Source organism: Ictidomys tridecemlineatus, chromosome 10 (assembly GCF_052094955.1).
Source record: "Ictidomys tridecemlineatus isolate mIctTri1 chromosome 10, mIctTri1.hap1, whole genome shotgun sequence".
Taxonomy (NCBI): Eukaryota; Metazoa; Chordata; class Mammalia; order Rodentia; family Sciuridae; genus Ictidomys; species Ictidomys tridecemlineatus.
In genome coordinates, this window is record NC_135486.1 from 3,926,855 (window position 1) to 3,951,867 (window position 25,013).

General features: G+C 49.5%; 2 long non-coding RNA genes across 2 annotated transcripts in view; one reads left to right on the forward strand and one right to left on the reverse strand.

Moving 5' to 3' along the window:
• Positions 1-25,013, reverse strand: part of LOC120887449 (uncharacterized) — a 259,915-nt gene that overhangs the window by 15,089 nt on the left and 219,813 nt on the right. The window lies entirely within an intron of this gene.
• LOC144367104 (uncharacterized) lies at positions 9,454-21,282 on the forward strand. The gene is made up of 2 exons (XR_013426342.1): positions 9,454-16,989; positions 17,314-21,282. It is a non-coding gene; the product is annotated as an uncharacterized LOC144367104 (long non-coding RNA).

Sequence of the window (25,013 nt, forward strand, 5' to 3'; positions counted from 1 at the left end):
TTTCACAGCAAAAATTCCTCAACACATAGGAGAGACTTAAATAACCGATGCTACACATAACGAATTATTTCTTTGAAAGACACACATTTAAATGATTTGCACGAGAAAGTCCAATGTGACCTTTGTCACATGACCATCACTCACCAAACTTTAAAGATTCTTTAAAAAGAGAGCAGCATGGCAGTGTGTAAAATCCAATAGGCCTAAGAATTTTCAAGACAGCATCAGATTTTCATTGTTTATCTGGCCAAATGAACCAAAAGGAGAGAGGGGGTCTGCCCATCAGTTGGTATCCATCGGGCCCAGTTCAAATGACACTGGTGTCCACTGACCCTTGGATACTAAGGATCCATCATCGACATAAACACCTTGAAGGTGGACAAACTGCCCAAACACCACTGAGCCCCTCTTCCTCACTCCTCAGGGTCCTGTGTGACAGCCCTCGGTCTCATGATAGACTTTCTCCTCTCCCTCTTGATTATTTTCTCTTCCTTTGAATATCAGAGGTGTGTCATTTATGGAGAAGTCAGTCCCTTCCTGTGACCTTGGCCTGTAGAAGCCGACTCACCCAGGGAAGTCAATAAAGTCATGACCCTCAAGAGCTGTCCAAGTCTCTAGAAGGGAAAAGACTTCACTGTGAGAGAACAGGAGCCAACACCCCCTCACTCTCCACACCCCCACACACGAGGGAAATGTCTGTCTTGAACTATAGGCGGAGGGGAAGTATCATCCCCTGAGAATCTCCTATTATCAATTTAACTCAACAAAGTGCATGTTGAAATTTTATTTTGAGATGGTATAGCATTGGTAACCTCCTATCATCTTACCAGAACAAACAAATTCTCCAAGGAAGAGCGACCTTTTCCACGCAAAGTCACATCAAACAAGAGCTCACTGAAAAGAGGTGTGAATGAGACCAGCAGTGTGGAATCCGACTGGGGAGGCGGAGCAGGGGATGGCCCAGCCGGGTGTGGACATGGGAGACAGACTTGAAGAACTAGCCAGAAAGCAGCACTGAGGAACTGTGGGACGGGTGGCATGAAAAACGGCCAGCCTGGGTCTAGCTGAGTTCCAGAATGGAATGCAGAAAAGACTGCATCATCTTGGAGCCTGGGTGGGGACGCGAGCCCAGATTCAGAAGCCCAGATGCGACCCAGGCTGGCCGAGCCTTTCCCTGCGGTGGATTTCTCCAGGGCACCACCAGCTTCAGCCTCCTCCAGGGCTCTCTGGGTGGCTGGTGCCCTGGAGGCTTTCCTGAGCCCTACTCCACTGTCCCCTAGCTCTGCCTTCACCCTTGTGCCTCTGAGAGGGTTGCTCTGTCTGTCTTGGGGGGACATTAGGCAGGTGCTGTTTTAGCATGCCCTCTGCACTGAGTTCTAGGGTGAGCCTTTCCTGAGCACCCTGCCCCACCCAACAGTGGGTGCATCTGGCTCCGGTTGTCTCCTTCCCTTCCCGTAGGAGCAGAGCAGTGGTTTGGGGTTGTTGATTTGACCCTGCCGTATATTCCTCTGTGACCTGGGGGGACAGGGTGAACTGTTCCTTAGGGAGAGGTTCTGGACGATGTCTCATGCTTTACCTGTGGCCAGCCTATGCCAGCAAAGGATGTCATTCTCTGGTCCTCAGACCTGCCTGGGGCCTTCTCAGAAGCACCTGCTAGATGTCCACAGTGAAGAGTCGCTGAGTGGAAACTCTCCTGTGTCTATGGCTTCCCCGTCTCCACGTCTCACAGTAGCATGTCCTTGGTCTTTAGATATTAAAAACAAAACCTGCTTCCTTACTTACGAGGTAGGTGGCCCCATCCCCCTCCTGTGCTCTGCTGCTCAGGACTCGGGCTCCATGCTCAGGACTCCTCCCTCTGGGGTCCCTCCAGCTCAGACCAGTTCAGGACTGGTGCAAGGAGTCAGCCTTCCCCAGACTCTTGCCTTGGTTAAACAAGGGGAGTTTTGCCTTCTCTATGGAGAAAATTGGGGGAGATTTAAGAAGAAACTCACCTAAAGAACAGATAAATCTAAGCCTATGACGTAGTACCAAGATTTAGACACACGTGTAAAACACATGAATCGAGGGAGATTGCTATGGCATACGTAGGCATTTGACAGACTAGCTGAATTGCTTAGAGTTTCATCTTTTGAACTTTTTTTTTTTTTTAAAGGTCTTGGATTACAATTTCAGGTTGTGGCTACCTGACTCTGTATCCTGGACAAAATCACTCCATCTTTCCATGCCTCCGTTTTCTCTGCTGTGGAAACGGAGGGTGATTTCTAAAGCTACACCACAGGATGGTTAAATAAGACTGGAATGCATGATAGCGTGTAAAATGCTGAGTGCCCAGCGCATGCTCGTGGGTATGGACGGCGCTGGCCGTGGAAGCTGGAAGGCTAACAGTCCATCAGTGACCCAGTCTCCTCCAGTCTGTACCCATCCCACCACTGAGCGTGGCTCCAGGGCTCAAACTCTCATGGAAAAGCTCAGAGGGCAGCATCAAAGGTGAGCTGCAGGTGTCAGAGGAAGACAGGAGACGTGGGGAAACCAGGGACGAACAGAGAGAGCTCCCAGCATGGCCGCTCCATCACTGACCTGGTTCCTGGAAGGCCCTGGAGGAAGTCAGATGATGAACATGGATGGTCACAGCTGTTTATAATAACAAACCAGCTTCAGAACCATTCTGCGCGTACTGATTTAATATTCTTCTGCGGCAGATTGATGGGCTGCTTTGTAGATAAAATAAGTAATAAATATAGCCTATCTCATCATCAGCGAGAGTACGGCTCCGAGCCAGGAGAGCCTGCTAACCAGCTAGGAAACCCCATCTCCAGGGCCCTTGTGCTGCAAGGGGATGCGCCATGAGTCCCCTGCCATGTGGGGTCCTGGCCACACAGTGCATGGGCAGCTGGGGTCACAGTTTGGAAGACATGAGTGCTTCTCACTTGAGTCCATCCGAGTTTCCAGGAATGACTGATACCTCCCAGGCAAAGCTAGCGGTCTGAGTGGTCTGGACAAGTTGCAGAAGTCCTTATTCGTGGACGGATGAAGCTGTGGGCAGGTAGAGTGAGCGCCTCATGAGCACCAGAGTGGGAAACAAATGCCTCCCAAAATGGTACACTAGGCTTCGACCCATTCACCAGGAGTGGTGGAAGTCACTTTGACTATGAGGCGTCCAAAATCCACAGCCTCAGAATCAGACTCAGTTGAACCCTGGGTCTTCTACTCCTGGGCAGTGTGTCTTTGGACAGGTCCTCACCTCTGCCTCCCCTGCCCCGTGACCTCCTCATCTGTTAAAGAAGAGGCAGTAACCGCCACCTGCACCTCGGTGGTGCGCGGTACCTGGAGGATCCTTTGTAGCACACCCCCATCCACCTCCTCCCTCCTGCTGGGTGACTGACAGCTCCAAGCTCCCTGGTGGCTGCTGCCCTCCTGGTACCCGCTGCCTCCCCGGCCCTCGGGTCCTATTGCTGGAGTCTTCTCTCCATAGACTTCTTGGTATATGAAATAATAGATGTTCTTATTTGAGTTAGGGCTGTTCTCATATTTATTGCCAAAATAATTCCACACTGAAAGAGTTGCACGATGCCAGGCGTGTAACCGTCACTCAGAATGCCTTAGTCATAACTTGTCATCATTCGCTTTTCTGTAGCATCTGGCCCTGCTGATGGCCTCCTTTTTATGAAAATTTGTCACTGGTTTTCCAGTTCCTTCATCTTCAGTCTGAATGAGTAGAATGATATTTCTAAGACATAAAGCTCCGTCAGTCCCTGCCGTGATGTTTTCAGGAGGAAGGCGTAGGCTGCAGAGTCCACAGGCCCTTCCACGATGCAGCCCAGGATGTTCACCCTGACGCCACCTCGGAGTGGCCGAGAGCAATTCAACAGATGCCACGCCCCACTCCAGAGATTTTCATCAGTTTAATTGATGATGTGGGCATTTTAAGAGTCTCTCCAGGTGGTTCTCACCCGATGGGGTCGAGCACAGGTACTTCTGCAGCCTCACCCTCACCGCTCCCACGCAGCCCTTGTACTGTGGAATGGGTGACAGTCCCGCCAAGGTCTGTCTCACAGGTGCTGGGAAGCCCTTCTCACTTGTCTTTGCGGGGCCTGCCCGTCTGTCAGTCCGTCAACCCTGGTGGCAGATGCCAGCTCTTCCTCCAGGAGGCTCCTTGGGCCTGGGATCTGCACTTCCCTGAGCTTCCCAGAAGGCCCCTGCTCTGCTGCGGCACAGCTTTGATCCCAGTGGGGGGACTGTCCGTCCTTCGCTCACCTACTGTGCGCTTCGCAGGGTACTTTATGTTGCATCCTTTGTTCCCGAAATGAACATCTGGTGAGCCATCCTGGCCAGAGAAGCAGGTGTGTCCCAAGAAACAGCAGACGGAGCTGGGTGCCTCCTCCCCGCTATCTAGCCAGGGAGGCAGGCTCCAAGTCAGCCCAGGGACCCTGGAGCCCTGGAGCATGGCTGCGCTTCCTGACCCACCTCTAATGAACTGCACACAGAAGTGGGGACAGGCCAGGCCAAGATTAGGGTGCTGAGTGCTCGCGGCTCCATGTTGGACTCCTCTCTCTCCGGCGCCCCCCCTCTCTCTGAGGGAAGCTGGTTGCATGCTGGGGGAGGCACTATGCAGAGGCCCATGTGGAGGGAACCGAGGGCAGCCGCTGTCCCACAGGTAGTGAACCAATTTTGCCAATGACAGTGAGTACTTGAAACATCCTCCCAGCGGAGCCTCGCCACAGCTTGAGTGTGACCTCACGACAGACCTCGAGCCAGAGGCACCCCTCTAAGCAGCGCCAGAATCCCTCACTCCAGAAATGGCGAGAGCACGGGGCCTGTTGTTTGAAGCAGGCAGGTCTTGGGGCGTTTGTTACACAGCCATAGAACGTCAGCGCCATGGCGGCACAGCCTGACCCGGGGACTTAATTTGCCATCCTCCAGTTTCTTCATTGGGGTTCCTTCAGCTGTGAATAGGGGGACAATACCACCCGCTCCTCAGGTGATCCTGAGACTCCAATGATAGGATGCAAATCAAAACAGTTTGTACAAAGTACTAGTAAAGCAAGGGAGTCCATTTCTAGACATACCACAATTCAGAAAGAGGCCTTCTCATCCTGAATTGTTTAATATCAAATGTCCTGAGATCCTAGATGAGCAACTCGAGGTGTGCAGAGACCGTCACTGTGTCTGCAGGGGTGACACTGCAGGGCCCGGCTGTGCTTGTAATTACTTCAGCATCAGCTCCCTGCACACTCTGCCCTGACATTTGTCAGCTGATAATTAACGCCTGGGGGGAAAGTCACAGCATCCTTTATTTATGTAAACCCTACGTGCTTCTTTTCTCAAAAGATTCAAAACAGAGGGAAGGAGAGCAGAGCCTATGTTCAGAGCCTTCACCGTGTCTCTGCCAAGCTGTGGCAGGGCTGGGCGGGCCACTCTGATCAGCAGGGGACATTCAGTGAGAGACATCACCATGAGCCCCACATGACCAGGCTCCAGGGGGTGCAGAGAGCTGTCAGCTGGACTCAGCTGCCTCCCAGCTCACCACCCCACGGGGCTGGAGGGGCTAGGACAGCGGCATGTGCAATGGAACAAGAAGCATCCGCAGACATTCCTCAGCCTGCGGAAGTGCAGGAACAGTCGGGATGAGCCCAGGAGGGGATTTGTATTCAGGCCTCTTCATTCTGCTCTAGACACAAGATCTGTGGCAAGAATAAAAATAGCAAGCCATGATATTTGAATGGAACTTGTAAAAATTTACAGCATTTTCCATCTTTTTATGATCTCACAGAATTTTTTAAAAATCAATCATTCCTTCCAGAATTGTATTTGGCCCTTATTAGTTGCAAAGCACTAGGCTTAATGTTGTGGAGCATGAAATGTATGAGAAAGTAATAACAAGAACAGCAGCAGCAGCAGCAGCGACAGCACAAGACACAGACCTTAACACATCCTTATATTAGGATTTTGATGCATTGTCCTCATTTTATCTTAAGAATAACTTTTAAAAGAAGATAAAAATGTCCCTATCAAAGATGAGGACTAAGGTTCAGGAAAGGGTAGTAATTTCCCCAGGATTATAGAAGTGAGATCATCACAGCCAGGACCTGAGGGGTCTGTGTGTCCCAGGACCTTTGTGAATCACACACCATATCTGGCCACATCTCAACCTATCTTTATTTCAGATGTCAATAACACCTAGTGACATTTTATGTGGAATTTTATGGATTTACAAAAACATCTTCATACATCATTATGTTTGTTTTCACATCAGACCTCTGAAATTGGTATCATCTCCATTTAACTCGAGAAAGGACAAGCTTCAAGAGCCTCTGGGACTAGTCAAGGCCATCTGTAGACCTGACAATCTCTCTGAGCAAACTTTTCCCTAATTGAGTATTAAATGGTATATTACATTTGCTTTCATTTCTACGTTTCTTATTACTGGTGAAGCTGAGAATCTATTTAACTTAGTTATTTGGTCTTTAATTTTGTGCATGGCCTGTTCATAATCTTTTTCCTGTCTTTCCTTTCCCCCAGTGGTTAGTAGCAATTTCTTCTGTGACTCTAAATATTAACCACGTTGATTTTGCCCCGCCTCACCTGCCAGCCTCTGTTAACAAACGCTGTCTGTTGTGCCCACAGTGAATAGAAATCTCCAGCAATTTTCAGCCTTATAGATTGTGCTGGTGGGCTTTATTTTAAAAATCATTTTCTATCCTAATGTTTGTGCATAACTGACTTAACTTTTTGTCAATCTTCATTCTTCCATGTTTATTTTGTGCCACAGTCTGGCTGGGCAAAATAACTGGGGGGTGACAAACAACTTGTGAAGGCTGAAACAGTGGGAGCCCCTTTATTGGAGGACAGCAGAGGTATATATATACATAACTGAATACACAGCTTGTTTCAATTTAGCATCATCCAGTTACAGCAATCAGTCATTAAGGAATCTCCATCATCTTAATGGCTCGCTGGCGTTACTTCTCAAACCACTCCCTCTGGCAAAGTGCCAGGCGCAATCTTGTCTTGTCTGTGGCCTTCAACAATTTTGGAGTCAATTTGTCAAATTTCTCAAAAATTTCTTCCAGAGTTTATACTGGAACGTGATGCATATATAGATGAACTTAGGGGAGAACTGACCAAGTTATAATATCATTCATTCACTATCCAGTAGTGAGGAGAGAACTGGGGGATGCTTTACACGGAGCTGCATCCCCAGCCCTTTTTATTTTATTTTTTAAAATTTTGGGTCAGAAGATTACAAAGTTTCCCAGGTTGACCTCAAACTTGAATCCTCCTTCCTCAGCCTCCTGAGTCACTGGGCTTATAGGTGTGTGCCCAGCTTTTTTCTATGTCTTTTAAAAGAACCATTAACATCTAAATATTTTGCACATCCCCTGTTATTTCTATTCCTGGAAACTTCAGAGATATTTTGATTTTTATTATGATTTCTTGTTGGTGTTGATACTGTAGATCTAGCTTGTATTGGACACCCTTGCAGAGCCCCTTGTCAGCTGTAGGAGCCTGTGGTTCTGGGGTTCCAGCACGTCTGTGACTGCTTATTAGACGGTACACTGAAGTCAGGCACATACCGCAGCATGTTTTCACCACCAGCTGTCCTGGAAACTGCCCTGTGCTGACAGGTCCCTGATCAGAAATGCAGCCATCATCTATCCTATGGTACTGCCCTGAGCACGCTGTCTGCACTGCCTCTCTCCACCAGAAGAATGACCTCATTTGATTTATTATCATCCACACTTTTCAATGAAAAAATAAAGAGGCCAAGAAAGTAAGTTCTCTCCAGTTGCACAGTTAGAGAGAAGCCCAGGCATCTGCCCTAAAGCCCGGCCCTCTACAGTGTTGCTCATCCAGGTGTGGAGCTGGGGCCTGTGTGCTGTGCTGGATGAAGCCCATATTCGTTAAGCATAGGCACACTTGCAGTGAAATAATGTGTCCATTTTTGTAATTTTATTTGTGCTATGTTTATTCTGATTATATGTATTCAATACCAAGTTAATATAATGTCCAACACAATTATATAACAAATATACTTATGTTGATTCTGATCATAAAAAATAGATCTTGGCTTTTTGCTAAAATCAAGTGTTGTTTCTATTTTTCTGTTTCATATCTGGTATGTCCTCTATCCAAGGGAAAAAGAATGCAATGTGGCCTCTAATAATCAATGAAAACTTAAGGGTTGATATCAAGCATGTCTGTTTTCCATTTATTTTTCTGATAATTATTTTTATCACTTTATAAAATATCCATCACATTTTATAAAAGTACAGTACAAGTTGGTAACATACTGAAAAAAATTACAAAAACATGTTCTTTACCAATGGCAGTTTGAGGAGCATTGACCTAGACCACGTGTACCTTCTCTGTGAAGCTACCTCTTGCCAGCTTAAGTGCTTGAAGAAGCAAATCAGGTATAATGAAAGTTACAAGGATGTGTCCAGATGCCCGACTGTCTCGATTGTCCTGATTTGTATTTCTGAGGTGCTCCAGGGCCCCAAGGCAGCCTCAGAGCACGTCCTCACAACGCCTCATCCGTCCCTGTCTGCTCCTTTAGACTTCAATGTCCGAGGTCTAAAAGGCAAGAACCCACTGCTGGACCTGGATTGACCAACCAGCCCCTGAGCCCTGAACAGCCAGTCTGCAGTCTCAACCTTCCCCTTGGGGGAAAAGGAAATATTGAGCTTGAACGTGACGGCATCTGCAGGCTAATTATGAGGTTGTAGACAGTATTAACAAAACCGTCTGATTTAGAGTACAGAGGACAGTATTTGGACATAGACTGAAGTCTTTATCAGCACATCTGAGTTTACATAGTAATATTGAGATGCACCGTTGAATATGGAAAGGAATATGCAGTGTCTGTAGGGAACTTCAGAATTTTAAAAGCCATTTCAGGTCAAGTCACAGATCTCGGTGAAAGCCACGCTGGGCAGTCTGACCCATCATTCCGTGTGATAGAGCCATCCTGTGAGCTTACAGTCTAGTTGCATTTTAAAAAATAATTATCTGGCAGTGTTTTTGAGAGTGTACTGTTATCATGTTTCAGACACGATAATTAGTAGAGCTAGCAGAAGTAATATAGCTTTTATGTTTGGATTTTAACTCTCTTGTGTGTCAAAGAATTTTACAGCAGCCCTATTTAGCTCATGGGGAAAAAATCCAAATGTTTGGCAATAGGAGAATTTTTAGCAAGCCAGATTTATAATGAAATACTTACTGAATAAACTTTTTAAAATAACCAAGATAATGTGTCAACTCATAACAATGGCTCTTCAAAATAATATTGAGTATAAATCACAAAATAGAAAAATGGAATTCCTATATGGGTTATAACTGCATGAATATATGTTCTTGTGTTCAGAAAAAGAATTAAAGTATAGCCAGGTGGCATTTATTGTGTGGTTTTTAATCTATAAAAATGTGAAAAAAAAATATTGAAAAGTACTTTTTTATGTTTTTATTTTAAGAAAACCACACCAATGTAGAGATAGTTTATGACAATTTATAAACTGTCACAAATCTCAGCTGCAATAACTAGCACAGAAAAATAAAAGAAAGTAGGTGGATTGGAGAGCCAGTGGGCTGGGCTCAGCAAGCCCCAGCCTGGCAAGTCCTGCCAGATGTCTACTTCTATACAAAGGCCCTGGGGAGACGGCCACTTGCTAGTCCACATGCAGCTGTGACTGCTGAGCTTTTGCAGCAGAAACCACTTGGCCTGCAGAGCCTAAGGGATTTACTATGTAGCCCTTCTAGAAAATGCCCTGCTGTGGTTTGGACGTGGTAGGTCCCCCAGGGTCTGTGTGCTGGGGACACTGGTGAGTGTAGGTCACTGTGATGCTGTCTGTGGAAAAGATTCATGTTGGACTAGCAGAACGAGCAGTTCCCATGAGAGTGGGTGTTTGTAAAAAAGCAGGACACCCTTCTCTGCTCTCTGGCTTCCTGCCTTATCATGTGATCTCTCCTCCTTGCACACAGTCCCACCATCGACCATGCTGTGACTCAGTCAAGGGGACCCCTCACCAGAGAAGAAGCTACTTCAACTGGGAGTTTCAGCCTCAAAACTAAATAAACATCTTTTCTTTATAAAGTCTCTAGCTTCGTGGGGTTTTGTACAGAAAATGCACTAAAGTAAGTGACAAGTCCTAATCTAAATGATTGCTCAAGGAGACATGAATTGAAATCTATTGCTGTTTATGGGAGTCCTATTTCAATGACAGATATGGAGGAAAAACCTCAAACTACTGCAAATTACTTAGGCCTAAGTGTGCCTGATTGGCACAAAAAGATCTGAGAAACAACCATGGCAGCATTTTCAGAGAGAAATTTCAGAGCACAGGCTTATTTATAAGCAGAACATCCATGCACCAGAGTACCAGAGCTACGTGACCTGAAGGTGGACGAGTGTGAATGAATAGAACTGAAGTGACAGCCTGGGTCACCGGGCCTCTCAAGCCTCCTGTGGGATCCTTCTTATTTCAAGACTCTCAAGCAAGAAGTTGTTTGTCCCACCTAAGAGCATATAGTGCCTTGTGGCTGCACCAGGTGGTAAAAAGGAAAGCTTGATCCGTGTGTCTGTGTGTCTGTCTACCACCTCCTATTATGGACACCAAATTATTAATCCACCAGTGGATTAATCCACTGATGAGGTCAGCACCCTCGGGATTCAATAACTTCATGAAAGCCCCACTTTGGAACGCTGTTGCCTCAACACACTGGGAGACTGTCCAGCTCCAAACCTGAACACAGAATGAGCTCAGACAACTCAATGGAAAAACGCCCAATTTAACCCTGGGCAATTCATCCGAACAGCTACTTCTTCAAAAGAAGACATTCAAATGGCTGATGAATATATGAACAAATGCTTGACATCACTAATCATCTACTGCAAATCACAACCATGATGAAAAGCCATTCACCACAGTTAGAATGGCTATTGTCATAAAGATACAAATTAACAAATGTTGACAAGGCTGCAGAGAAAGGGGAATTGCTACACTGTTGGTGGAAATAGAAATCACTGCAGCCAACCTGGAAACAGTATGGAACTTCCTCCCAAACTCAAAAATAGAACAATCATATGATCCATCGATCCCATTACTGGGTATAGATCCAAAGGAAATGAAATCAGTATATCAAAGAGAAATCCCAGGCTTCTTGTAGAACTATTCACAATAGCCAAGATACAGGGTCGATCGAGGTGTCCACAGATGGATGAATGGATAAAGCCAGTGAGGAACATAACAAGGAAATGTCATTGAGCCTTGAAAAGAAGGAAACCCTGTCATTTGTGGCCACATAGATGGAACTGGAGGACCTCGTGTTAAGGGAGTAAGCCGGGCACTGACAGACATCTCTTGCCCTCACTCATTTGCGGAAGTTAAAAGATGGTAGAGAGCAGAGTGGTCACTAGGATCTGGGAAGTGTCGGGAGGGACTGCAGAGGTCCGACAACAGGCCCCAACACGCTGTTCGAGAGGAAACAGCGGTTCTGGTGCTCCAGGGCACAAGAGGGTGACAAATTGGCATGTGTTTCAAAATAACTAGAAGAGTCCAAAGTTTCCCAATAAGTAGAAATGGCGGGTATTCACAGAGATAGAAGAGATAATTATCTTGATTTAATCATTTCACATCAAATACATAGATCAAGTTTTCATACTGTACTCCATAAATGTAAAAATATGTATCAAGAAAAACATTTAAAAGGGTGAAAAAAAGGCAGAATTTCAAAGGAAGTCCCTGGTTCCCCAGTGTGTACCTAATGAAAGCCCGGCTCTAAACCAGCCTTGTTTCTGAGCGCCCTGTGTCTCCCCCTGGCAGCCCACTGTAGGGATTGAAATAACGCAGCAACATGGAAATGGGAAATTGGTTTTGTGTGGGTCACATGACCTTTATAAGTGCCGATAAAGTCTGAATTTTAAATTTATTAATATTGTTCAAATTAAACTCTCTTTGGTGACTTTAGCCTCATCTGGATCTCTGGTGGATCTCTGGTGGATCTCTAGTGGATCTCTGGTTTATCTTTCTCTGGTGGATCTCTGGTGGATCTCTGGTTTATCTTTCTCTGGTGGATCTCTGGTGGATCTCTGGTTCATCTTTCTCTAGTGGATCTCTTGTGGATCTCTGGTGGATCTCTGGTGCAACTCTAGTAGATCTCTTGTGGATCTCTGGTGGATCTCTGGTGGATCTCTGGTTCATCTTTCTCTGGTGCATCTCTGGTGGATCTCTGGTGAATTTCTGGTGCATCTCTGGTGGATCTCTGGTGGATCTCTGGTGGATCTCTGGTGGATCTCTGGTTCATCTTCCTCTGGTGGATCTCTGGTGCATCTCTGGTGGATCTCTGGTTCATCTTTCTCTAGTGGATCTCTGGTGCATCTCTGGTGGAGATGCTTTCAAGGGCACACAGGCACAAATAGTGTGGAGCAGGAGTGAGGAGAGGCAGGGGCAGAGCGGGTGGTGGCTGAGTTCTGCTGGTTCTCTCCTGACCCCAGCCTGAGGCAGGCAGTTCGCTCACACTGTTGTTTAATGCATGGGAACCACCAGACAACTTTATCAAGGTGTTTTTTCCTCCCAGTTACCATCACTCTCTTGATGACAATGGCCAGGATTACAGCAGTGGAGAACACTTGGGCAAAAGCGCATCTTTCTCTTGCAATGGCGGGAAGAGCTTTCATGAGTTAATTAACCAGAAACTAATTCCCTAACAAAATGTCCTTCTCCCGCCCTCGAGGGAGATGACGTAAGCTCTGTTTGGATTTGCTTGCTTAGGAGAGGACTGGACAGTTATTTCAAGTAGGAGAAAAAGTCAGTAACTCATTGAGTTTTCTTTGTAATAATTAATATGAGGGCTATGTCCATATGTATGAATACAAACATGCAAGCACACACAGTCCCAGGACCCGCAGGTGGCTGAGCAAGGCCTGGGTCCGTCCTTCAGATCTGGTCTGCTTCACCTGCTGGGAGGAAGGCCCTGGGCAGGCTCCTCGACCTCTGAGCTGGGCACAGCGGTGCCTCTGGGTTGGCAGCTCAGACAGGTGGCTTGTCCCCACAGCGCAGCACGAGGCGGGGTGCCAGCAGGCGAGGGCACGAGTTTAACATATTTGGGAAACAACACGGCAAAGCTGAGGACCTTCCATGTGTCCTAACATTTTTATTGCCATCTGTCCTCTCCTCCCTGTTTCAGCCTATGGAACTGTCCCATCCCTGTGACACACCTGTGGAACTCTCCCATCCCTGTGACACACTGGTGGAACTATCCAGTCCCTGTGATGCACCCGTTGAACTGTCCCATCCTGTGAGACACCGGGTTCCCTGAAGTGTGCCTGTGAATGAGGCACAGTGAGGAGCCCTTATTATCAAGCTATTCCCTGAAGCCCTAAAGGTGGCAATAGGACCATCATGCTCTCCTCTTAGAGACAAGGGGAGAAAACTGACTTATGCAGACACTGTGAGTACCTCCTAAATGCTCGTAGGAGTCCAACCACCACCAGGCCCACCCGACTGAAGTGTCTCCGCCATGCCGCGTCTCCCCGAGAGCCTGCCTGGTGGCTGCCACCAGCACAGGTCCCCTCTGAACACACTCCCTCAGGGGTGGCCGCGCCCCACAGGGGGAGCTGGTTCCCACTGGCAGCCTCTGTTCCCTGTCATTTTCTGCACGCAGCAGAGGAAATCTTAACTCCTCATATTCATTGCCAAGCTCCAGACAATGCATTGACCAAGCATCCATTCAACAAGTCGGTCGGTAATTATCATCAAAGTCACACGGGCCATGCAGTGTGAGAAGGATCCAAAACTTGCGTAAGACACTTTGAAAATACACAGTGGCAGTGGCAAACGTTGTTGTGAGTGCAATTAACGCCACCAAGTTGTGTGTTTTTAAAATGCAAAAGGTCAAGTCACGTGTATCTTTCCACGACCAGGAGAATGTTTCACACACAAAAGCAGTGAGACTCCTGGTCGTCATTGTGCCCAGAGTCAAGTGGAAGAGACACGTGCCATGTTTAATAGAAGAAAGGGGTGTGGGAGCTCTGGTGGGTGCAAAACACAATGCTTTGTTTTGTAGTTGGTGGTGTCCGTGGGGAAGGTCCCTAGAGGGGCTTCAGCAATGAGCCATCTTCTCCAGGAGCCGGAGGCCCTGGCGTCCCCGAACACTGCTTGTGGGGATACAGTCAGTGATACTGAATAACGTGGAGACCTGGCATGGTGTGGTCCTGAACCCAGCACTTCTTGTAACATCAGTACGTCTTGCTCAGGGTCCAGACCTGGGTGAGACAACAGCGGCATCCGGGGCCCAGAACTCATGGAGCGCTCCTTGAAGGTGGTGCCCTTCAGTGCGCACCTGGCATCCGGCTCTCAGAATCCCGCAGCTCCTGTGGACGTGCCTGCTTCTCCAAACAGATTACAGACAGTATCGCGAGCATCGCTGTGTTTCTGGAGCCTGAACAGAGATGGCCCATAGAAAGCTCTCAGCAAGTGGCAGTATGTTGAAGACCACGGTGCCCTACAGCACTGGACTGAGGCCATTGTCCCCCACAGTGCTGGGAACCTGCTTTGCCAATGTCTTCTCCTGGGGTTCCATCTCTGTCCTGCCATGTTGTCTGCTCAGAGGTCATGTCCCTGCAGGGGTCCCCAAGGACCCTGTCTCACAGCCTCTGTGCCCTTCCCATCCTCCGCTTTCCCCATTTTCCTTCCTGTAACTGACTTGGAGGGGAATTTGTTCTGCCCTCAGAGCCCGTCCCGTCACGGCTCCTCACCTGGACACTGTGTCTTCGTCTCTAGAGGTCCACTTGGCTCCTTTCCTGTGTCTTCTGTCTCCTCCTGTGTTTGCCATTGCTTTGCCTCCTGGAGCAGACGGGATGCACCGGCAGGAGCTGCCTCAGTGTCCTCGCCCACTGATTTCCCCTCTCGGTGTCTCTGCACCTCTTTCGAGGTCCTGTTTCTGCTGCTCTTGGGTCTCATCTTCCTCTGGCTGAGGTGACGCCCACCCCCACCGTGTCCTTCATAGACTTTCTTGAACCCTGGCCCATTAACGTCCACCTGATGTCTCCTGGTGGGAGAAGCCCCCTCGTCCCACCAAGTGGGTGCCCTCTCCTGGGCCAGGAGGGGGACTGGGACTGGCTGTGCTCCTCTGGTCTCTGGTCTTCGTGCTCCTGGACTTTTCTTCTGGTCAGTGGGGCTTGTACTCCCAGGGTCTCTCCTCTGTCCTTGGACGTGACAGTCTGGCTCCTCTCAGGACTCCTAGCGTTTGACCTGCAGTTTCCTCTCCCTCGTGTCACCTCTCGTCACTGCCTGTCCTGTGCTCCACTCACCGCCCTTGCTGGCGACCCTGCCTCCTGTTCTCAGTGGTCCTCCGGGAGCCCTGGGCCCACTTCCTCTCCCCGCACAGCCAGGGCTGCTGCCCAGGACTCCCTGGACTCACGTGCCCTCCACTCCGGGGCTTTCTGCACGGTACTTGTGACACATTCCTCCGCTTTCCTTAAAACCTAAATTGATCCCATTCCCTGCACTTCCAGAAAATCATCTTTCTTTCCTATTATGTTCATGTAGGAAGTTAAAACCCAGATGTGATCCCTCCACCCACTTGCCTCCAGATTTCATTTCTGTGCACCTACTAATGTTTCTTTCTCACCCTTGGGTCCTCGGGGAATGTGACCTCTCGGGTGGTTTCTTCCATCTGTGCCCAGGAGCGAGTCCCCACGTGTCCTCCTGGCGATGCCCCCGCAGCCACCTCCCCTCTCTGTTTGCCGGTGGATATTCAATTCCTCCCGTAGACGTGTGCTCCTTTCTTGTGTACCAATAACAGCCGGCACCCGCTGGGCCTCACGTGCGCCTGATACTTCATCAGGTGTCTTCTGTTCTCTAACGTCCTAGAAATGAGAGCCTCGAGAGGTGACTGAGAAGCTTCCGACTCCAGCTCGTTGGGCCAGTCTTACCATCAAGTACTACTAGAACCTAGTACTTTAAAAACCTGTCCTATGTTCTTAAAGGTTTAGAGAACTATAGAGCTCACAAAGTCTTGCCAAGGGATCCCTGAGATGCAACTCAATATTCCAAGTCCCTTTGCCTGATGGCATCTGCCGATTCTAAAGCAGCAGCTGAGAGACTAAGGAGCAGCCCGCTCAGAGCCCACCAGGAAGGAGGGTGCTGCTGGATCCCGGCAGTGCCAGACCCGACCTGGCCCGACAGCCATCCCAGGCACCTCCGCTCACGACTGAATTCAGGGGTCTCCTTCTTTAACTACGTGCCAGAAGGACATGGGGATCCGCGCTGCAGAGACAGACCAGCAGCTGAAGCCTGCCCCTGGCCGCTGCTCTCCTGGCCTGCCACCTGTCGAGTCTCCACATCTCATCACCTGGACTAATGGGCAGCCTGGCTGACCTCCAAACCCTGTGTTGCAATCTCTGTCCACTCGACACTGCAACCGGGGAGGACTTTCTAAAACACAAATACTGCCTCACTCCCCTTCTCAAGTGCTTTCCTGAAGTCAGTTTCCTACGTGGTAGAACATCAGAGCATAGAGCCCGGGTTTTTAAAGGGTTGCAACGGTGCCCGTGATCAGACGCTGCCCATCTCTCTACTCGCCCTTTTCTCTCCCCCTGGTTCTCTGCTCTGGTTCGGAGGTGTCCTCTAAGGCCCATGCATGCAGGCTTGGTCCCCAGCCAGAGGTGTTGGGGGAGGGCTCGTGCCCCTGGGGGAATATTTCCCTTTTTGCTTCCCAGCCTCCAAGAGGGGGACAGACCTCGCCCCCACACGTGCCACCATGACATCCTGGGCTGCAAAGTGACTCCTGACGGAAACCCCTGAAACCTTGAGCCCAGTGGGCCTTTCCTCCCGCTGAGCTGTCTGTTCCAGGTATTTCGACCCAGTGAGGATGCGCACCCTCACTCGCGCTCCTGAGAAGAGGACGCGGCTCTCTCCAGCCTCCGGAGGGTCCTCCCTGCTCTTCTCAGGGAGCATCCCCCATCTCCACAGAGCTCCCTCCCTTTGTTGGGTGAGTACAGGAAGAATCCCTCCTGGTCACTCTTCTCCAACCCTGCACCCACCACTTCTGTGACCCTCCGTCCACACCCACCCATTAGACAACGAAGGCCCCGGTCCCCAGTCCCGTGAACGCTCCCACTGCGTTCCCAGGCCCTCTTCTGGTCTTAAACCAAAACCAAGCAAGCGTCCCTTGACCCCAGGTCCCTCTGCCATCCCAGGGTTCTCCTTCCCCCGTGGACTGGAGCCACCCCCCGTCTTCACAGCCACGTGCCTCCCACCCTGGGGTGCTCAGCGCCTCAAAGCCAAGCTCCCTCTCCTTCCCTGGGCCCATCAGGTATCTGCGAGAGCTCAGCGGGTTTTGCAGAACTCAGCGCAGGATCCGGGCTCCTGGTCTGCTGCTTCGGCAGGGCCCCGCTGCCTCCTGCCTGAACCCTGCCTTCCTTGGATCTGGGAGCCGCAGCTTTCCATGCTTCTCCTTCCTTCTTCTCCAGCCTGGTTTGGGCCTGTTTTCCCTCACGTTGACCTTCGCCTCTGGGTTGAATCCTGAGCCAGACATTCTGGAGCGTTTCTCTGCAGGTGACCCACAGATTTCAACTTCCATACCCCAAACCTGAATTTATAGCTTTGCCCTTGAAACTGATCTTCAAACATCCTCAGTTGCTCAAAATGGAGGTTTATGTTATGGCTGCTGTGGTGAGCCACCCAGATCCTCCCTGTGATGGCCAAGGGGACTTCCCCACCTGAGGTACTGTTGGTGACAGCCCTGTGCCCTCAGCCTCTGCAGAGCAGCCCCGTGGGCAGCAGTTGCCCGCCAGAGCCGCGTGGCTTTCCCCTTGCAGCCTTCACCCGGTGAATGGAGATGACCCAGAGCCCAGCCCTGGCCTCTCCCCAGATCCACGCTGCTCTGAGGGCCACCTGGTCTCCGTCACTGGGGCTGCACCAGAGCCCCACTTGTGCCAGATTTGGTTCCCTCCCTTCCCTTCCCTTCCTTCTGCTCCTCTTCCTTCCCACAAGTCCTCGTGCCAGCTGTGAGCTCACCAGCCTCGGGCACAACGTACGCCTGAGAGTCTGTTTCCTAAGAAGCCCAATCTGTGACAGTCACGCAGGCATCCCGCAGACTCCATGCTGCGCTCGCTCACAGAGCCCACCTGAGGGTCCCTGCCGTGGCTTCCCCTGCACGCTGCGCCACCTTCTCAGTGCCATCCTCTGTCCTTCATGGTCACCTTCCCAGGACACGTTTCCTAATGATTCCCGAGCTGCTGATTTGTTCCTTAGCAACCATCACGCTCAGGATCACATCTTGAGCATCGTGAGCAACACACTGACTGCTATGAATTACGAGCCTCAACTCATTTCCAGTTTCTCAAGAGACAAGATCATGTTTATTTGACTTCATAGAACCAGTGGCCTTATGAGGGCAGGGTATGTGGCTTGAAATAGAATAAGAATCATGGCTGAATTAATACAATGAATGAACAAACAGAAGGAGCGTGCATACAAACCTGACCTCACATGCACCTTCATGGATCTAATCGGAAAGTGAACAGTTGCACATCAAGTATGATGAGTAAGATGTTCAAGAAAGAAGAAGATTTCAGGCAACCTGTAAACTTTTAATTGAGAAATGACAATGTCACATTGGATTCAGTTTGGTCATGTTCAAAAACAGATAAGCTATTTTTGAGTCAGATTGTTTTGGTCACCTCATTTGATAGCTATTTGATGACAATCTCAATTTAAGGGCAATATTTCAGCCAGCAGCTAATTCAGGGACTTAGTGCAGCAAAGTCAAAGTCTGAACACTGTATTCATGCCTTTGAGCTCAATGGAGTAAGTTTAATGAAATTCCACCCACAAAAATGATGTCAACTCCAAGGAGAGAAGAAAGATAATCTATATGCCGCTTTGTTTTTAGTTGAACAGAGAGAGAGAGAGAGAGAGAGAGAGAGAGAGAGAGAGAGAGAGAGAGAGAAACAAAGAGAATTTCTGGATCAAGTGGCCATATTAAATGTAAATAAATCCTAAATCTAGATGGAGTTCATCCAAGAATTTTGAAGGAACTCGGGACTCACGACATTGTGAAACTACAACCACTCTCCAAAACTCATCATTAGCCCTGGCTACCAGGGCAGAGGACTGTCCACACGTCTCCCATCTGCTGGATGTTTTCCCACAACAGAATGCAGAGTTGCCTCACGTCCGTGTTGAGCAAGGACATGGAATCTCTGATAAAGGAGGGAGACTGGACACTGAAACAAGCACAACTTCCTGAGAGAAAGTGGCTCTTCCTGCCTGGGGAAGATCTCGGCCAGTGAACTAGTAAATTCTGGACATAAATTCAAGGACAGAAAAAGGATATCAAGGGATGTAGCCATCTGGTGGCTGCTTTCCCCCCAAAAGCATTTTAGTTGCTCTGAATTCTAAAGACAAATAAAACAAGCAAGTTCTGTTGGAGGAGCTGGGAAAGAGGGGAGTTACACAGGCTGCGTGTGAGGGCTTGGACTCCTCCTGTGGGGCCGGTGGTAAACAGAGATCTCCACCTGCCTCTTCCTGCAGCCTTGGTTGTCAGCACCACTGCTTTGTCCACCCACATAGAATAAAGTCCCATCTTCAACCCCTGAGAACTGATTTGCCAGACACAAGCCTGGCATCTCTGCCCTGACGAAGCCTGTCTTCCAACAGTTCGCGGTGGACAGAACGAAGGGGGATGTCTCGGCACAGCCCTGGGATTCCACAAGCCAGCTCTTCCAACCCCGGCTTCACCGGAATCCCCTGCATGGAAGTCGTTGTTTTTTTTGGAAAATTTGCCGTGACACTTTTCCCTCCAAAGTTCCACATGTGTGTCCTCCATCTCTTTCTCCCGCTGACAGACTCCTGGACATCTTCTCAGACCTGATGCGGAGGTTCACTCTTTCATCTTGTCTTCTCTTCAATTTGACCTTCACTGATGCCCTTTCTAAACATACAGATTATGACCCGAACACAGGACCAAAGCACCGTCTGGAACTAAAATGTTAGTGGAGGACTCAAAGAAAAGTGGCAGAATCCCAGGTCTCAGGGCTCTCCGGAGCCAGTCTCATCCTGAGTTATCCTTTCCCACAATCCTACTGTCCTCACCATCCTAGGAAGAGATGACTCAGGAGGCAGAGGTGGGGTCAGACCCATGAGCTCTGGATTGAGAAGGTCCATGTTAGACTGAAATATGACACTAAATGAAGATTTCAGCGTTCTTTCCTATAATAACTATACCCCCCCAATTTAAAAATAAACGAAAACTCAGCTACATGAAAATTAATGTATTCCTGTGTGATCCTTCTCTTTCTATACTTCTACGTGAAGACTAAGAGGTAAAGGAGAGTAGAAAACTTGGAAAAGCAAGAAAGAAGCTGGTGTTGATGTGCCACTTCTTCCTGCCTTGTTTGATTTAAACTTCAAAGTCATCTGATGCTGCAATCCTGTTCCATTTCATAAGAGACCCAGTGATGATAAGGTGTTGACCCTTTTTCCCACTGCTATGGTTTGGATGTGAGGTGTGCAAGACAATGCAAGAAGGTTCAGAGAAGAAATGATTGGGTTACAAGGGCCTTAACCCAGTCAATGATTTAATCCCCTGACCGGGATTAACTGAGTGGTAATTGGAGGCAGGTGGTGTGGCTGGAGGAGGTGGGGATCGGGGCTGGCTTAGAGGTCTATGTGTTTGTATCTGCTGTCTGATCACCATGATGTGGTCCCCTGTGCTGCTCAGGGTTACAGCAGAATTCAAAGGCAGCAGGGATTTTCAAGCTCCAGGTGCTCCGTGGTGTCTGCTTAATGCTCTAAGTCAGAAGAAGCCGACAGAATCTGTCAGTGCAGCTGAGACCCAGAGTGAGCACTTGCTGCTTGTCTGTTCAGAATTTCCCTGACCCCTTCCCCGTTACCTGAGAGCTCCGTGTAAAGATGTGTGTATTTCCAGGGAAACCATCTCTCCACCCTGATTCTGGAGCATGTGTGACCTGGGGCAAGCCAGGAAGTCCCACTCCTTCCCCAGGCCATGGTGGCTGGGTGGCTGGCGTGGGTGGTCACCTCAGCTGCCCCTGCCAGCAACTTTGAGAATGATTGCTGGGAACACGGTGCAGATGCCTTCTTGCCACACGAGGGGCCACGCAGTCGAGACTCTGGCAGCCACCTTGGAATCAGCCCCCAGCAAGCTGATGCCAAGCTGGTCATTGGATGACCTCTGGAGATGCTGAGTTCAACCTGATCTCTAGCCAGCTCACTTCCGGAATTTTCCATTTTATGATCCAATACATTTATTTTTAATCCAGTTTGAGATTGTGATTTTTCCACTCACCTCCCAGGGCCTCCTAACGAACGCAGTCTTTTGGAGACATCCCATGTCTTCCCTTCTTTGGGTAACGGCAAAATGAGGCCCACGGGGAACCTGCTTTCCAGGGTCACACAGGTACAAGGGGCAGGTCAGCTGCCAGAGGCAGGTTCCTGTCTCCTGGTCTGTTCTTTTCTCAGAAGCTTCGCAGCCCACACATGTATACGGTGATGTCATTTGCTAGCTGAATGTGTGTCCAGGCAAACGAGTGAACACCTCCTCTGGTCACCAGAACTCCTTGGATACGTGACATTGAGTGACTTAGGTGAGTGGGGGGAAGCTCACTGGGCCCTCCTGCTGTCCTAACTTCTTCTTAAACCTGCTCGCACTTGCTTTGCTGGGCGCCTTCGCTGAGGAGCTGCCCATGGCAGGGAGCTAGTTCCCCAGGGTAACTCCTAAAGCCACCAGCAGGCGTGAAGAACAGTAGAACGCCAAGTCTGACTTTCCCCTCATCCCGTTTGCATGTTTCCTAAGTCTGCAGGCCCTACTGTGTGTGGAATCCACCTGTCACTGGACTTCTAACATGTTGCAAGTGGGCCGCCAAAAGGCCTGCAAACAAGCGCCCTACTTCCCCAAGTCCCCCAACTAGTCCACAGCCCTGCTTGTTCCCAAAGGCCTCCCCTCCACCCCAGGTCTCCCCCCCACCCACCCATCTTTTTGTGGTACTGGGTTGAGCCCAGCAGTGCTCTACCACTGAGCTACAGCCCCAGCCCTTGTTGAAGCTTATTTTGAGACAGGGACGCACTAAGTTTCTCAGACTAGCCTTGAACTTGCCGCCCTCCAGCCCCAGCCTCCCAGGTTGCTTGGATCACAGGTGTGTGCCCTCATGCCTGGTTCTTCCCCGGTTTTATTCTCAGAGAAATAATAACCTTCCACATTTACCCAAAACACTTAAATATGAACTGCTTATTCTTTTTTCCCAACTACTTATTTATTTAACAGTATCTATTGAGCATCTGCTACCTGTCAGGCACCGTGCCAGGCTCTGGGGACAGCCTGGTGAGCAGGACACCAGCAGGGAGGTCGCACGTGACTCTGCTAAGGTGCCCGCCCTGTGGACGGAGAAGGGAGGGCCTGGGACCTGTGGAGTCAACAGCAGTGTTGTTTCATTTCTTGAAAAATAATTCTAAAGCCAACGTGAAAGTGTTAACATGTTTAAATTTGGGGCTGTGAATTTCGGGGGCACTTAGCATGTGATTCTTGGTCCTTTCTCTTTTCTGTTTTTCAAGTGTAAAAGGTGCTTTGTAAAGTGAGTGAAAGGGATTCTCCTTAGATACCAGACTGAAGTGGTGCTGAGGAGTGCGGTGGAAGGAGAAGGGGGTCGGTGGGTTGGGGTCATTCTCCCAGGACATTTGGCAGAAAAAGGAAGCAGAGTGGCCGAGTCCTGTGGCCGAGTCGTCTGCTCTTGGTGGGACAGACGAGTGTGTCTGGATTGCAGTGGGAAGAATCCAGGCGGGAGGCCGGGTCTGAATATCCAGGGGGAGAAGGAATCCTGTTCTGGAGGATGCAAAGCGAAAGCGTCCAGAGCTGGCGAGGGACTGGAGTTAGAGCCAGGCCACTGCCTCCGTAGCAGGAGAGGAGCGCGGTGCCAACCCTGGCCTTCCCAGTCCTCGCCGTCACACACACCTTCTGCCCCTGGGCTCTGCAGGCAGGTGCGTGCCAAGCGTGTAAGCAGAGGTCTTCAGGGAGGCTGGGTCATCTGCTCCCTGAAGTCCATGTGTGCATTAGGGGATGTGGTGTCATTTCAGTTCCTGAGTGCCAGCACTGCTGGGGTCGGGTCATGGACTCCCCACCCCCTCCCTGATGGCTGGCTTCCTGGGCTTCTGCTCTCCCGGAACCTGGTGGCTGCCGGTGTCTTCCTTTCATCCTCAGCACCAGTCTTGATTCAGAGGTCCTTCGTCCCTCATCTAGACCACTGTGACCGCTTCCTAACTGTCCTTCTTAGTTCTAGTGAGTGTCCACGCTGAGACCTACAGGAGTAGAATTCTTCCAGTTGGAGGTGTCCGCGGCTCTTCTCTCTCCTCCAGATGAAGACCAGCCACAGGAAGCTGTGCACTCGGGGTCCAGTCGACTCCCCGTCTGTCCTCCCTGCGCCCTCCCCCTGGAGATGCCGAAATGCCCCTCGGGTCTGTGGTCCGCATGCCTGCTGCCCCTCTGTCCAGTCCCCTTCCTGTGGCTGCCTGGCCTCCCATGGACGGCTGCTCCTTCACTCCGCCTCCTCTTGGATGCCATTTTCCCCGACATCTCTCCTGACCCCCAGGACCAGAGCGGCTGCTTCTCAAGAGGAACCCCAAACATCCCACCCGCTCCCTCCCCTGGTGTTCAGGGATCTGTAGCTCACTCTAGGTGCAAACTTTAAGAACGCCTCAATGTCACAATTACCCCTGTGTCTCCAACATCTTGCAAAACATCTGGTTTATAATAAGTATTCTTAAAATTGTTTGTCAAATAAATTAACAAATTTTTTACAAAGAGGAAAGTTACAACTCAGGATGACCAGAGGCCTCACCTGGAGATGCTCACCCAGTGAATGCATGTTAAACCTGGACCTCAGCCTCCTCCCGCCCCTCTCCTCCCATCACCTCCCCTGCCTCCCTTTCCCACCTCTCCTCTCCTCTGTGCTCATAACCTCTCACCCTGCATGTCTGTATGCTGTTGGCGTGATGTCATGGTGCATGGTATGCTGACTCACAGGCATATTCTCCGCCCACAGTTTTCTTCAGAGCTGAGTGTCAAATCCAGGGGTCTAGTCAACGTTTCCTGTTGGCAGGACTATGGTCACACTTGACCCAGTTTAACTAATCTGTTTTTTGTTGTTGTTGTTGTTTGTTTGTTTTTGTTTGGTACCAGGAATTGAACTCAGGGACACTCGACCTCTGAGCCACATCCCCAGCCCTATTTTGTCTTTTATTTAGAAACAGATCTCACTGAGTTACTTAGCACCTCGCTTTTGCTGAGGCTGGCTTTGAACTTGCGATTGTCTTGCCTTAGCCTCCCGAGCCACTGGGATTAGAGGTGTGTGCCACCGCAGCTGGCTAACTAGCCTGGTCTTTAGGTTCAAAACCTCACGGTGACCACTCTTGTTCCCAGTATGCTGTGTGCTAGGCAGACATGAGCGTGATGGCAGCTCAGAGAGAATGAGCCCGGCTCTACCAGGAGGACCAGAGCTACTCCTGAGGACTTATTTAACAGTTGCATGAAAGGGTTCATAACGAAATTCTTCCCCTTGGACAAAGGAAGTCCATGGTCAGCTGAGAAGGCCATTCCCTCTTTGGTTGGAATATATCGTGACTTTGAATATAAACATCTGATATTCCAATATGGATTCCAACATAAGAGCTGGACCGTCACCCTGGTTTGGCTCCTAGCTCAGCCACTCTGCTGCAAGCCCTGACTCTAGAGCTCTGTGGGATAATAAAGACAAGATTGTAGCTTGAAAATAGAGCATGCATCTGGTGTGGATTGTTGTTTTGGTTTAATTAGGACTTGCCGTTTCCTGAATTCCTATAATCTCGTTTGATGAATTGTGCTGGTTACTTGCTCAGCAGGCTTTGGACACGTGGCACTGTCAGAGGGAATGACTTGAAAAAATCATTTCCTGGTGCACAGGGGAAAAAAAGGCAACTGCACTCACTTTCTGTGGCTATCTAGAGAATAGCTAGAGAATCACC